This window comes from Ambystoma mexicanum, chromosome 11, assembly GCF_040938575.1.
Source record: "Ambystoma mexicanum isolate Mex_15411 chromosome 11, UKY_AmexF1_1, whole genome shotgun sequence".
Lineage (NCBI taxonomy): Eukaryota > Metazoa > Chordata > Amphibia > Caudata > Ambystomatidae > Ambystoma > Ambystoma mexicanum.
Window position 1 is genome coordinate 107,803,153 of NC_090934.1, and position 16,731 is coordinate 107,819,883.

Below are 16,731 nucleotides of genomic sequence, written 5' to 3' on the forward strand. Positions count from 1 at the left end.
ACCAGAAAAGTGCATATACAGTTTCTGCACAGATACCGAAATATTTAAAACCTTGGAATCCTTTGCCGACTTATTGGCATGCATAAAACTGTATGACCCACTTCTTTTGCAAAATACAACAGACGAAATTCAATGGGAGTATGGGATGTGGGTAGGCACATAGAGAAGGATGATGATGATTGTTTGGCTGTGCATCGTCTGTACTTGTTTTTGTCTCACCCTGTGGTGCCATGTTCAGTAAATGTGTAACTTCTGGAACTAAGCTGTGTTCTCATGCACCCTGCTACCTCAGGGTCCGTCGCGCACAATAAATAAACAAACAAACAAACAAACAAGGATGATAGATGCTGAATTACCCGCCAATGCCACTGATGCTTTCTTAGCTTGTTCTCAGCAAAGTTTCCTGACAATCTGCAGCTACTTCAGATCTTTGCTACAATTCCAGTTTCAACAGCTGGTTGGGAATGATCTTTCCTAACTTTGAGATGTCTGAAGACCTACTTTAGGTCAACAATGAAAACAGGTCAACTGGGCTTACTTTGCTTTTTACCAAACAAGAATGTTACTGAAGAAACTGACAAAGTAATTGATGATCTAATGCACCTGTATGATTTGCAGCCAGGTAGAATGAAGATGGCCTTTTAAAACTAGGCAACATATTTCTTGTGGATACCAATGCCACGGTCATACGATTTAACATGTGATGATGGAAATAAAACACTACTTATATGAAGATTACAGCCTCCTTAGGTATTGGAAGCTGGCATCCAAAATTGATTTGCCAAATAAAGGCCTGATTCACAGATTGATTTCCTATGGGGTTTTGTGAATCAGGCATTATCTCTCAATATCCTGTGTAAGAGTTTAACCACATTTCTATCCAGAACATGCAGGCAGCTCACACATTTTATTATTTTTTTTTATCGATTTTATGGATACATGCTTAACACATTCCAGAACATAAAACATATAACATATCAACAGTTATGCATTGCGACATATCCTAAGCTTAACTTTAACATTCCCTTAGTTAATCCACCCTCTCCCCTCCACCTCCCACCCTCGGATCATGCCTGCTGCCCTACTAGGTTATAGATACTCTATCTTAAAAGCTGTTAGAAGCACCACATCTGCACATTACGGTCATTCCAACTCCGTTTCATCTACAACTTCCCCAGTGAACAAAGTTTGTAGCAGGACTTCCCATTGATTGATTCCTCTTGAGTCTCCCTCTTGGTCCTTCCATGTCGCCCTTTTCCATGCCACTGATTATGCCCCTCCCCACCTGTGTAGATCCCTCCACCATTCCTCTACTCCCAGGCCCTTGGGTGACTTCCATGCCAGAGCAATCATACTTTTGGCCAAAATGCATGCCATATCCTTTAACTTTGTTATTTGTTTCCGGCCATTGGGCCGCAAAAAGCAGCCCGATGGGCAAGACCCCGGGGAAAGTACATCCAATTCCATCCCCCCTTTTTTGTATTCTATTCGCCACCTCACACCAATATGACCTTGCTACTTGGCAGGCCCAGAACATATGTAGCATCCCGGAATTTATCGCTTTGCACCTGGTGCAGCCCTGCACCGCTGCGCCCCGAAATTGCGAAATCCGCATAGGCGTTATATATGCCCTGTGCATCACTAACAGTTGTATAAGCTGCAGTCACGCATCGCTTGAACTTGCTTGTGGTTTCCCAGTATCTCCTTCCATTGTGCTACACTGAAGGCTTCCCCCAGATCATTTTCCCATTTGCTCCACACGAATAGATTGGAGGCGGGTCCATTAGACAATAGGAGGTCATATATTTGCAACACAGTATGCCTTCCCTCTGCAACATCATATAGGACATCCACTATCCAGTGTTTCTCCATGAACTTGCTGTATGCATGCCATTGACTTGTGATGTCTCTCTTGATAGGGCTATGCAATATATATAGCCTGGGTGGATGCCCGTACGCTGGATCAGTTCTGAGAAGGGTATGTATACTGTTTCTTGTAACAGATCTCCTATGGTGGCTACTCCACAAGTATCCCAATACACACGTACTCCCGCCTTTGCCTGACTAAAGTGTGACAACACTGAGGCCAGCGGTATCCGTGTCGAGATTGGGTCCGTCAGCCCCATCACTGCCATGGGTCTGTCCCACACCTTCACTCCTAAGAATACTAGGTGTGACCACCTTCTGCTCATAGTTTCCTAAACCACAGTAAATCTTTCAGATGGTAAATCTGCCCAGCTGATTGTAACATCATTGTGTCCGGGGTAGGGTAATCTGCCAGACAATCCTCTACAAATTGCAGCTGCCCTGCTATATAATGTGGTACTCTAATGCCCCCCTCAGCATATGGCCTATATAGGGTTGCTAACACTTTCCTATTCTGCCCATACCGCCACCAGAAGCCTCTACAGAGCTTTCCAGGGTCTTCAAAAGTTTCTCTATATGTAACAGGACATTCTCAAAATAGTGTAGCAGCCTAGGCAGTACTACCATCTTCAGCAATGGCGCCCTTCCCATCATTGAAAGGGGTAATTTAGCCCAGAATTTCATAGAGCTCTTGACCCTCTCTAGAGCGTGTAGCATGTTAGGCAAGTGTTCTTCTGCTGGGTCGTGGTACACATTAACCCCCAAATACATAAACATGTCAGGTTTCCATTGCAGGGCAAGTACTGGCATCTAATGTCGCTCCATCTATCAAAGTCTGGCTATTGGAAAGATAGCAGACTTATGCTTGCTAATTGCAATCCCTGACAGTGTTGCAAAAAGTGCCATGGCTTCCAGCAGTAATTCCAGATTGTCTTTGATGTTTTGGATATATAAGAGTGTATCATTGGTGTATAAGAATAGCAAATGCCTGGCTCCATCTATGTCGATCCCTAGTTCCATATATTCTATCCTAAGGTATTGGGCACTTGGTTCCATAGCAAGAACATACAACAGTGGTGATAGCGGGCATCCCTGTCTTGTCCCCTGATCCAATTCCCATGTCTCTGAGATGTGCCTACCCGTCTTGGCCCTTGCCATCTGTTTAGTGCACACCAACTGGACCCATTTGACAAATGTTTGTCCGAAGCCAAATCTACGCAGTGTTGCATAGAGCCAGTCCCATTTCACTGAATCAAACGCTTTTACCGCGTCCAGTGTGGCAATGGCACACAGGGTCTTCCAGGATGCCGTCCTATCCAACACATGATGTAATCTCTGTAAGTTCCAGGCCATACTTCAGCCTGGGACGTAGCCCATCTGATGAGGCTTCACTAGCTTAGGAATCACTCTTTTCATCCTAGTCGCCAATATGGACGCAAGTATCATATTGTCCTGATTAAGCAGTGAGAGGGGCCTATATGAGCTACATTCAGACAGGGCTTTCTGGGGTTTCAGGGGGGGTATACTAATGGATTCTCTGAGGCTAAGTGGGAGGACCTCTACCTCATCAGAATCATTAAATGTACTAAGCAAGTGGGGGGCCAGTTTGTGTATTTATCCCTTACTAGGTAGTCTGTCTGAGCCTGCTGTCTTTCCTGTCAGCAACCCCCTAATTGTGTTGTGTATGTCTTCCATGGTGATAGGTGCATGTAGGCTGTCTATTTGCTCTTGACACAGCTCTGTGAGCTCAGTCTCATCTAGCACTTCCTCTAAGTGAATGCTTGATGTCGGCGGTCCATCCTATACAATTGCTGATAAAACCTGCAACTTGAAAACAGAAGGGACAGCTCTACGGGTGGCAGGACTGTGTGCTACATACATAGAAACACAAGGGGGGCAGGGGTCCTGTCGTCAAAAGTAAACCATTTATATTTCATTCATATAAACATTGCAATGTTTTGTCATATTTGGCACACTTGGAATTTCTTCTGTGTACAAATGAGGCTTTAATAAATCAAGAACAAAAAAAAAACACATATATTAATTAAAATTCAACCAGCATTTATTACTTTGCTGTTTGTTTTTTTTTGCATTGTTTCTGTTTTTGAAATTATTTATGCATTACATTCTTTACGTACATTTTTCCACAACTGATCTTTAAAGAGAGATCCATCGAATTTCGAAAATAATCAAATAGCCCTGTGATATTTGTGTTTCACCTTCACCTCCAGTGACTTCTGATTGTTTACTAATTACACACTATTTAATGGTTTTCACATTTAAGCAATCTGTAACAAATAATCAAATTGCAGCACAAACAAAAAGGTGACCTACCATTAGAAGTTGTGGACAAATGTAAGTAAAGAATGTAATGAATAAATAATTTAAAAAAACAGAAAAAAGATAAATAACAAACGGCAAAGTAATAAATGCTGGCTGAATTGGAATTAATCATAGAACTTGCAAAGGACTGGGTTTTTTTGTTTAGATAGGCCTAGGACAGTGCCCAATGGAACTCGTACTGTCTAAAAAAGAAGGGTCCTAGCTCCTCTCACCAACTCACCCTTAAGGATCCAAATTGAACTGTTCGGAAACCTTGCGACCTGCCCTCCTTAGTTGCAACAAATTACACTTACAACCATAATTGAAAAAATATATATATCGCTATGCTTTATTACAAAATTAATTTTATATTATAAAACCTTTTTCTTAAAAACAGCATATCAACCATAATAATACTAATGTGTTGAGCAAGAAAAGAAAAAGAAACTGAGATTGAAAAACTAATAAAAAACAGATGTCGAAAAAAGAGGTCCTAAGAAAGGACTAATAAAGTTCCGTGTACTCGTAAAGAAGAAACCTGCACCTTTAATAAACAAAAAAACGGAAAAACAGTTGTTGTAGAAAGTGTTACTCTTTGTGGTTGTTATTAACATTACAAAACAAAAACATCCAATTGTATACTAAACAAAACATAGAAAAGTATAAAACATTAGCATCTTGGGTCAAACCACTAATCTGATGTCTAATTTGGAATCTCTTAAATTAATGATGAGATCCAATTATTAGTTATGGATACAAAGCAGCTCTTGATGCCTTATTGCAACTGTGACATCTTTCCCACAGACAAACAAACCCGAAAATTTAATTGGAATTAATACATGTGTTTTTTGCTCTTGATATATTAAAGCCTAATTTGTACAAAGACGAAATTCCAAGTGACAAAACATTGTAATGTTTATATGAATGAAATATAAACTGTTTACTTTTGACGACAGGACGCCCCCCATGTGTTTCCGGTTAAACCCGTAAAACACCTCATTCACTCTGTTCTGGGTATAGAATACCTCTCCCTGTCTCGTGTTTATCGAGTTGATGGGCTCTATTGTGCCTCGTTCTGATATAACCATGCTAACAATCTGCCAGGCTTATCTCCCTCCATATGCTGTTTCTCTGTATATTTTGCGAAACTATGTTTGCCCAGACATTCCCAGCAATCCACACACTTCTGTTTTAATTCCTCCACTTTTGCATTTGTGTCTGCGTGCTGCTTTTGAGATTGTTCTAACATCCTCGGTTGTTCCTCTACAGAGGGCAATTCCCTATTCATTGTTGCCTGGACCTTGCTAGATCCTGCTATTGCAGCCCCTCTGATTACCACCTTCAACGCTTCCCAGAAGGTTCCAGCTCTGGGTACACTGGCAAGATTGTCCGAGACATATTCCCTAATGCTGTCTTTAATGCTGTCTCTAATCAAAAGATTTTATAGTGATTCGCTTCGGAGCCTCTTGTCATTGTAAACTAAGAGGGATATGATCCGATAAGCTGCTTCCTTTATACTCGACCTTCCTGATGTGATGTGTTAAATCCTGTCCCACGAAAAAATAATCTATCGTTGTATATACTCTGGGTGGAGCTGAGAAATGTGTGTAGTGTCTTGTGTCTGAGTGAAGCACTCTCCAGGAGTCCTCTAGAGCAAAGGAATCCAGGAGAGTCTGTAATGTTCTTGCTGGTGATGCTAATTTAGTATATTTAGTGTCTAATCTATCCAGGATTGGATTCAACGTACAATTGAAATCTCCTCCCCATATCATTTTACTGTCATGCTATGATCCCATTGGGGGATATAGAGTCTGGAAAAATTTAGCAGTGCTGTGGTTGGGGGCATTTTTATTTATTTATTTGTTTGTTTGTTTTTGCATTTTTAAAACGCTCACACAGGCCGCAGGCATGGGGGCACTGTTAGAGGAATTGTTAGTTTTAGTTGTGTAGTTGTTTTTTGTCTTAGTTGCGTATTTATATCCGGCTTAAATACCCAGAGGTTTCTAAGCATGGACCCGGGGATCGATCCTGCGTTGCTTCATGTTGTCGCTTCCAAGGCCAGCACGTTGCCGCTGAGCTATCCTCCCGGACATACGTATTAATCAGACATGTATCTATTTACTCAATGAGGCCTTTTACAAGCACCATTCTGCCCTCATTGTCCCACTTAACCTGCGTGACCTTGAAGGGTACCGTGGGTGCAATCCATATCAGAACTCCGCGGGCATAGGCGGAATATGTGGAACCAAATACTTGTCCCCTCCATTTACCCGCCAGCAGTGACTGTTTCTCAGGTGTGAGGTTGGTTTCCTGAAGCATAGCATTGTCCACCTTACATCTCTTGAGGTACGAATATATTCTATTCCTCTTTACATAGACATTCAAACTCCTTACATTCCAAGTAAGCATGTTTACAGTACCCGCCATTTACATTTATCCCCGTTTAAATGCTCAGCTACTCCAACCACTGCAACCAGCTTCCCGGTCCCCACTCTTGGTGCTCCAACCCTGAATGTTTTGCGTCTCTCTCTTTCAAACGTACATGCAGGCAACCCCCTCCCCATTCCCTTAACTACCACAACCAAAAACAACAACCCAGATTTGCTGCCCTTTCTCAGGACTGTCCACTTCTCAACTTCTCACATATGCCCCAAGCTATCCTGCTTGGGGCCAGTGCACATCAGTTGGGTCAACAAACAATTGTCCTTGAAAAATGTACCTTGAAGGGTGTGGAAGTCGCAGCCGTAAGCACAGTCTCAGGCAACAAGCACGTAAGGGAAATAGCTCATGTGCACAATACACTAAGTAGAAGGAAGACACATGGTCCAGGTAACCCACTCCTGTCCTAAGCAAGAGGCATGCAACAGGTCTGCCCAAGGGAAAAGCAGGCCAAGACTCCAGGAAATAGCGTAACAGAACACAGCCACGGCGAGGTGAGAAACACATAACCAAGGACCTTTCCATGAGCAATACCTGAGCATGTAACATCTGGGTCCAATTGAACAAGTGGGCAGAGTGGCCGAATGCCTCCCAAACTAGCCAAAAATAAAGCGGGCCAAACAACCTTGGACGGGTTTGCTAAATCTAAGCAGCAAGCACCTGGAGGTCGTAAGGAAACTGTGCAGGAGAAATAAGGAGGCGCTATAGTGCTGCACAACCAAGTCATGCTAGCAATAGCAGACTTAAAGGCCTCATTGGGGATGCAGATCGAAGCAGTGCAGCTAGATGTTGGGTTGTTGTGACAAGATGTGAGGAGCCTGGCAGAACGTACTTCGAAGCTTGAGTCGCAAGTGAAGGACAAGTTTTGGGCACTGCCGGTCTAATGCTGCAGGGGCACTGTTGTAATTACCCCTCTCAGCCCAGATGTGTTTGTTCTTTCCCTCAAATTACTTGCTCCCAAGCAGCTTATCTCTCCTGTGTTCATTTGCTACTGCCTTAGTCTAGCAAGGGTCTCCTTCGTGGTTACACCTCATGGCCAAAGTTCTTAGGGGCCTACTCTTCGCAGTGCCTAATTTCAGGCAGGTTGCTTCCCTGATGTGTACTTGTCACTGACTTTTTACAGCAGGGGCCAGTCTCACACCTTTGTCGTCCGGACGGGTTTCACCAACAGCTATCCCTTACTGCTCCTCCTATCTCCCATGACCGGCGACCTAGCGGGGTAAGGCAGTGTGTTATTGATCCCCCGGGCGTAGCTGTGGAGGTGTCACTGAAGTGGCCATTATGGGCCCTGTGCCAGCCGGGCGCACCGGTGTATGGGTGGTTGCAATTTCTCTGTCCCGAGGGGCCAGGCTACAGAATGGGGCACTCTCTTCACCTGCCTCGGTGCTGCTACAGTAGTGTGTGGTATGTAGCTTGTTTCCGTTTCTCCTTCTGTGCCGTGTCTCCTCTGGCCACACCCGTACTACGGCTGCTCTCTTTCTCTCTATCCGATCATGGACCCAGCTGCAGTCTTCTCTCTTTCCTCGCCTGCGATCCTCCTCTTGCCTAGGTTCCGCCGACCACCCCAAGTCTCTCGAGTATTCAGCTTGGTTCCTTTTGTCAGTATCTTTATATGAGCACCATCTTGATTCGATGCGCCTCCAGGAGGTCCCAGCATTTCATCCCTCGTATCTCGTCTTACTGGCAGTAAACATGCCCCTCCTTCCAGCCAGGTGGACCTGGGATAATCCCTCACAGTATTCTTCATTTGTGGGCGAAATGTCGAGCCTGCAGGTTGTTTCTTCCACGGATCTTACAGCATCAGACGGGTGCCTTTCCAGAAGTCGACCTACTGCATCAGCTGCAAGCCACGCCCCTTGGCAGCTCACACATGTGTTATTTGTGCTTTTTTAATTGATTCATTTTTGTGAAATATATACTTCATAGTCCTCTCCATTTAGAATTAGTAACAAATGGGTATTAAATTAGTAATATCATTTAGAATTTGCATGGGTATAAGGTACCACTTTGTACAGAATGTGTCTTTGGGGAGGGGAGAAAGGGCGTACCTGCTGATGTCCCAAGCCTCGCACCCTGCCTTCCCTCCATCCCCACCCTCTTTTCTGGCTGATCCTTTTTGAAATCCTGGATTCGCCACTGCCTGTTGGTGGTGTGTCCTGGTCCCCATGCGGTCCCGTAATCCCCCACCCTGTATGGACCACACATGACACACATCCTTACAGTTCGGGCTTCCCGGTCGCTCTGACGCGGCCGGGAACGCCCCATTTATTTATACAGCACGTGGCGGCGTGCAACGTCACGCCGCCTCGTGCGCGTCCCGTCACGGGGCAGCGCCACACTCCTCCTTTTTCGGGAAGACACACAAATGCTTTTAACATACACTACAAACCACTAAAACAATTAACTAATGCGTTTCACACCACACTTGCCTAACACCCCTTTAATGTGAGCCACCCGGATCCCTTCACTCTGGTTGACCAACCAACTGTCACAGCACGTAATCACTGAGGTAAGCTGGTTTCCCTCGCCCAGCCCTTTGGGGGTACCTCCCCCTTACCTCCGGCACGGGAAGTCCTTCGGCAGACATCCCCCGGACAGGGGACCCAGGTGTGCTGGAGGGAACTCCTCCATCTTCCGGTATTTCCACTAAGTCCTGCTCCCGCGGCGGTTCAGTTCTTGGATCACCCAGTTTCTTGAAGAAGCAGACATTCCGGGTGACGGCAGATCTTCCATCAGAGGCTGTCACCATGGACCCCTTTACAGCCACAACATCCAATGGCTCCGGCTCATAGGGGAGCGAGAGCTTTCTATGGGGGTGTCGATTACGGATGAGGACTTCGTCCCCCGGCTCGAGCCGCTGGTGTTGGAGACCCCTTTGCAGGTTCTCCTGTTCAATCCTCACCCGCCAGTCTACCTCGACTTGTTGATTGTCAATCACTTGTCAATCACCCCGGGCTTCTTCTCCCCGACCTCGGGTAGTAGACCCCTGGGGCAGCGCTTGAACAGGGCCTCAGCTGGAGCCACCCCCATGGATGCATGTGGGGTGGTGCGGTACACCCGCAGGAACTGGTATAGGGCTCGTTGGAGTGGCTGTCCCTGTCCCTGTGTGATCCTGAATGTCTTGTTCAGCGTCCGCATCAGTCTTTCAGCATCTCCATTTGCCCTGGGCCACAACGGAGACACCTTCCTATGCTGGACCCCGCAGCTCTCCATGAGTTCGGAGAGCCGCTCACTCTGAAATGGTGATCCGTTGTCCGAGCACAGGGTGTGGGGGAATCCATGGGCCGCAAAAACTTTCTCCACGGCCACGACCACATGCTCGTATGCCACCGACTCAACGAACTCCACCTCTGGATACCGTGAATATTTGTCGACGATTACAAGGAAATGGGTGCCTATGGACATTGACCCAAAGTCTGGATGGACGACCTCCCAGGGCCGCTTGCCTTGGGGCATTGCTTCGATGGCCGGCTCAAGCTGCAGAGGAGACCCGTCTGGCACCATACACAGGCCACCACAAAGTCATCCACCCTCCGCTCCAGTTCGGGGAACCAGACCTTCAGCCGCAGCCTGGCCTTGGTATTTGCGGCGCCCTGGTGTCCATGGTGGGCCAAGGTGATCACGTCCTTCACCTTGGACTGGGGTCCACTATCCGGTCACCTCGGAGCAGCAGGCCCGACGCCGAGAAGGACGATTCCCCCTTGACCTTCCATAGTTGCTCAATGCCTGTCTTGGCCTCCTGGGTCTGCCCCGCCAACGCTTCCAGGACAGACTTCCAGGAGCCCTGTTTCATGAAGTGCTTTAGGATCCGGAAGCACTCGTCCTCAGCCGCGGCCGCCTCCAGTTCTGACAGGGGCATTGCGTTCGGCGTGGCCACCTCCACCACCATTCGGACGTGAACATCGGCCTCCTCCGCACAGGTGTCATACTCATCTCCCCCAGGCACTCCCGGATGTCTGGAGAGATAGTCCGCCACGTTATTGGCCCCCGGCCGATACACCAGGGTGACCCCTTACTCGAGGAGAGCGAGCATCCACCTCTCGATTCTGGCTGGTGGTTTCAAGGATGACCCTGCCAGAATGGGAAGCAGGGGCTTGTGGTCGGTCACCACCGTCACTGGACCCCCAAGACATAGGGCCTCATTAGAAGGTTGGAGGTAACCAACCCGCTTTTAGCGACATGGTTGCCTCCATACCGCAATCCGGGCCCGGGTTCCTCGAATGAGGAATTACCGGGCCATCGCAACCTTGGCGGACCCGGTAATTCCCCATCCGAGGAACCCGGACCCGGTCCATCCCCATTCGAGCCCCCATAGGGCTCAATGGGAATGGGGATGGAGCTAACAACGGGCCCGTTAAGGACGGGCCCGTTGTTAGCTCCTTGGTCCCCTCGCGGCGCCCGCTAAGGACGCCTCATTTTTCCAGGCACCCATTGCGGGTCCCGCGAGGAGACCTCGTAATAGGGCGGAATGGGTTTACCGGCACCGGCACCTTTAGCAGTGCCGGTAAACCCATTCTGCCAATCTTATAGTGAGGGCCATAGAGCTGAAAATGCCTGCAGCCCCAGAGGACAGCCAGTGCCTCCCGCTCAATCTGTGAGTATCTTTGTTCAGTTTCAGAGAGCGCTTTGCTGGCGTATGTCACTGGCCGGATACTCCCGTCCCGATCCACCTGGGTTAGCACGGCACCCAGGCCAAATGGACTGGCGTCCACAATGATCTCCGATGTCAGTGCCGGTTCGAAGAACGCCATGGTGTCCTCAGCTGTCAGGGCGCTCTTGATGTCCTCAAAGGCTGCTTGCTCGAGCGGGCCCCAGTGCCAGGCTGACTCCTTCTTCGTCAGAGCACGGAGTGGTTCAGACCTAGAGGCAAGATTTTGGATGAAACGCCCACAGTAGGTCACCATGCCGAGGAAGATCCGCACGTCAGACACTGACTCGGGGGGCTGTGCCTTCTTGATATCTTGGACTTTCCTCGGGTCTGGCGACACCCCCCCCTCCTTGAAGACAAAACCAAAGAACTTAATGGAAGGGGTCAGGAACTCACATTTGTCCCTGTGAAGGGTGAGGTTTAGCGATTGCAGTCTCTCAAAGGTCTTCCCCAGCTTTCTCAGATGGTCCACCTCAGTCCTTGCAAACACCAAAATGCCATCGCTGATGTTTAGAACACCCTCCAGATCTGCGAGGGCGCCCTGAATAATGTTCTGAAAAACCTCTGCAGCCGATGACACCCCGAAGCTCAGTCTCGTATACCGGTATAGTCCTCGGTGCGTGGTGAATGTGGTGATATACCTGGACTCGGGATGGAGGACGACCTGATGATAGCCTGCTCGGAGGTCCAGTTTGGAAAAGAACCGAGCCCCTTGTACTTCCGCAATAATGTCATTGATGGTGGGGGTGAGATGACACTCCCTCTTGATGGCCTTATTAGGCAGTCTCATATCAACACAGATCCGGACAGAGTCGGGTTGTTTGGGCTTCCTAGCCACAACAATCGGGGAAACCCAGGGGGTGGGGCCCTCCACCTTCTCGATGATGTCGAGACTCACCAGGTTGTCCAGCTCCTTATCAACCTGCTCCCTCAGATGAAACGGTACCCTGCGGTGTTTCAGGGCGATGGGCTGCACAGAGTCATCGATGTGCAACCTCACCGGGTCACCGGTCACCCTTCCAATGCCATTGAAGAGGGCGGCATACTTGTCGAGCAGATCATTGATGTCCTCGAGGTATACTGAGTATGCGAAAGTGACAATTCCAAGAGCCTCGGCAGTGTTGTTGCTTACGGGCGTCACATAGAACCGGGCTTTGATCTGCGAGCCCTCATGCTCCACCTTCGCCACAAAGGCACCGTCCAGCGATATTGGTTCCAGTCTTCCAAACGCAAATATGCAGGCTCTCGGCGTGAGTAGCTTCAGGGGCGAGTCGAGAGCATCATAGTGTCCCCGGGCCATCACATTGACCGAGGCACCCGTGTCCACCAGCACCGGGACTGGCGAGTGATTGACCTCCACGACACACCTCAGTTGCCTCTTGGCCTTCCCCTTCAGGATCTCCACGCTGGAAAAAAAGAAAATGTTCTCTTCCTCTTCCTCCTCGGCTTCGTCCACCTGGGCATCCTCCCCGCCCTGGTCCACCTGGGCCACATTTGGTGGGCGGTTTTGGCGCGGGACCCACGTCCGAGCCAGGCCTCTCAGCACCATCACGGGCAGGGCTGCCTTGCATACTCTCGAAAAATGGTCAGGCAGGCCGCACCTACCACATGTCCCTCCAGCCGCCAGACAGTCCGTCGGGTGGGGGAGGTCATACCCGCACTTCTGGCACGATTCCCCCGCTCTCCCCGCTCTGTCACGGGGTCCCACACCAGGCCTTCTCACTCCTCTGCCACCACGCCACATGGCACACACCTCCTACGACTTTATTGAGCGGGACCCCGCCTTCATCTTGGCTGCCCGAACCTCCGCCACCTCATGGCACCGGCCTACTTCCAGGATGCGGGGTAGAGTGATACCGGCTCTCTCAGTACCTGCCTCCTGACTTTGCCCAAGGAGCACGCCTGAATCAGCATCATGCGCAATATGTCCTCCGCGTCTCCCCATGCGCAGCCCAGGGAGAGGCGATGTAGGCGACCATAGAAGGTTTCCAGTGTTTCATCGTCCTTTTGCTTGGCCGATAGCATGACAAATCTTTCATAGTCCACGTTGGCAAGGGGCAGAAAATGGGCCAGGAGTGCCGCCTTGGCCACGTCGTCAGAGCCATCCCCTGCAAGAAGCGATTCAAAAATCTCCTGGACCAAAGGCCCCACGGAGTACAGCATAGTTGCCACCCTGTTGTCGTCATCCGTTACCTGGGCTGCCCTGAAGTACATATCGAGGCGCCCAACCCACCTCCTCCACCTGGGCCCCATGCTGGATGGTGGGCCCGATGCGTCAAATTCGGGGATGGGCTGCAGGGCTGCATGGGGACGTGCTTGGGCCATGATGGGAAGTCCTTGCTGAGCAACTGGCTGTACCACCGGTGGCCCCTGAGGCACAGGAGCTTGACCACCTACTTGGACTTGAGGGGGTAGTTGTGGAGCCGCCACTCAGTGTTGTACTGCAAGCCCTGGAGCCTGAAGGACGTGCTGTTGAGCTGCCGCCTGAACACCGTCCTGGGGAAGCTGTGCGGCTGCAGGAGTCCCGCCGCCTTGACCGCCAGAGTCACTCATGGGTTTCAGCGCACAGGCACCCCCACTTTGGAATCTGGGGGCCGCAGCTCAATCACTCACCACCACCTCACAGTCTGGACACCCCCCACAGGCAAAGTAACAGTCCAACCTGGGGAGGGGATGGTGTAATCTTGTCCTCAGCACTCCTAAGACTGCCACCAGAACTGAAGAAGTAGAAGAAAAACTTGCCAACTTGAGGATCCACCACTGCAGTAATCCACCCTGATGATGAAGAGGGCGAAGAAGAGGCCACAGCAGCCTGATGATGAAGGGGATGAAGAAGCACCGTGCCCCTTCGCTGTAGCAAACACCCAGGGGTGTAGGAGTTCCAAAAATTAAGCGAAGAAAAAGAACTGGGCTAAACAGGCCCAGCCATTTTAGCCCTTCTCCTTGCTTTCACTCGACCTAGGAGGCCCAAATCTGGATGAAAATCCAAAAAACGGGCATGGGTGTGCAGGTTTGACTGCCTGCAAGCAGTATGTTCAAAAATTAGACCTGGATCACCTTCACCATCCAAACCGGAGCTTGGTGAAGTTCCACGGCCCTGCTGACAAAATGGCCGCCAGCCGCGTGTGCGATCCGCAGCCACGGCATGAAAAGAAATGTCCGTGCGTTCCGTTTCAGGGAGAAAAATTCTGGAATTCTTTCACCGCCGGGCCCGGGCATCCGCATCCATTCGTCGCCACTGTTGGGGGTGTGTCCTGGCCCCATGCGGTCCCGTAAGCCCCCACCCTGTAAGGACCACACACGACACACGTCCTTACAGTTCGTGCTTCCCGGTCGCTCTGACGCGGCCGGGAACACCCCGTTTATTTATACAGCACGCGACGGCGTGCAACGTCATGCCGCCGCGTGCGCATCCCGTCACGGGGCAGCGCCACACTGCCTTGTAGACACACTCCTGTTTGAACGACACAGTGGTGGTGTGACGACAGACTGCACATACCAGGGGCACTGACTTCAGGTTTTCCCAGAGGGTATCAATAGAGACTTTTACACAGATGGCCTTTCCCGGTACAGAGATGGCCTTTACTGTGGGGCTGGTGTTTGGGCGCCTGTGCACCTCCACACTCGGCGCCCCTACACAAGGCACTCCCACACCATGCGTGGATTTTTGGTCACTCTCCAATCCCTGTCTCTAATCTCTGACTCAGCATTTACATGACGCCCATCAGAGGCAGTCATCTTCCCGCCGTCTGATCCCATTACCAGGAGTTATAGTTCAGGTAATAGACAAAAGGGAACCAACCAGCCTCTAATGGACATAACACTCTTATTCCATTAGGCAGGTGCCTTGACAGGCAGTAATGGATTCCATAGCACGGCAGCATGATCTATTAGGCGGCGAGTAATTTAGCAATGGCAGTTTGTCAACAAGTTGATAGAGGATAATGCTAATGATCGCCGGGAACACAGACTATTTGTGTATCACCCTTCCCGCCTTTTACCTTGTTTGCCAGCTGACAGGATCCGTGCATCACTACAGTCTACTCCCACCATCAAAGCACATTGCACATCATGGACTGTCCCCTGAAACTCCCAGCGCCGCGCAACGGCCTCTTGGCATAATTTGCTTTTATTTTACGCAGCGCAGACTCCCCCTGGCAGGTTGCCTCTTGCACGCCTTCCGGACACGGAGGGGCCCGCGTTGCCATGGAATTAAGCTGTTTTAAATGAAGTGCCTGTTCTGAATTAGTTGTGTCTCCTTGGTCGTCTGATGACAGGTCTCTGGTGCATAGCGGAAGTACAAAGCAACCGGCGAGTACTCTGGTGACTGAGCGTCACAACGTTGCGCGCTCTGAATTCAATCTTTTCTGTTCAGTGGAATTTAGATCAGGGTTAATATGAGGCTGAGAGGGGAAAGTCAAAGAGTATATGTTGCAGGGAGAAGAAAAAGAAAAAAAAAACTTGACACATAGGCTGAGTGAGCAAACACTTTGGTTGATCTATAAATAAATAGAATTTGCACTGAGACAAACCACGACAGTTAATACTCACAGGCCCATGGTCCTCTGTGTGCGATTTTGATTCATTTCAGCTGTGATGGCGGGTGAACTTCTTAATTGGAGGGGAGTAAATATTTGCCACAAATAAGCGACAGAGACCGAATGTAGTGATGGACCCACACCACCCATGTGCAGTTTTTGAGAATTCTCCCTGAGAACGTTTTTTGAATAATGGGTTAAAATGGTGAATTACATGCTCAATTTCAGTGAAAAATTGGGTAAATAGTCAGATAGTGTGAAATCGTTTTTTTTTTTTTTTTTTAGGGTTGCACATAAAAAATACTATATATGTGCAATTCACCAACAGTGCACAGGAGCATTTCCCAACACATTTCCATGATACCTTGCCCCACAATATTTGCCAGAATACACATTTTCACACTGGCTGTTCCCATACATTTCCATGCTGGCTGCACCTACACATGCCATTTAAGAACATATTAATGTTTGCTTTGTCCATAATGCCAGTAATGAAGCATAATGTAAGAAAACATACCCAAGAAGGATCTGCCAAAACATTCTAGTGCATGCACTTTAGAACCTGCTCCCGTTGGCTTTGCCATTAAAAATGCCATGCCACAATAGGCACACATGTCTGACACATAATAACACTTATCATGTTTGGTTGCAATAAAAGCCCAGTAAAAAATATCATGCCATATAAGATATGGCTAGACTGGCTGCACCAAAATGCCAGTCTAGCCATGTTATAACACTTATCAGTCTCGGTTTATCGTTAATGCCCAGGGCTGCTGAGTGGGCCTCTGATCAATACATTCCCGAAATCATAGGCCAGCTCAATAGTATGGTAAGGGCCGCCCACTGTGATGGGCAACAGGCCTCTCATTTGAGGGACCCCCTCTCTCTGTACCCTGAAATCAGAGGCACATTGGCAGA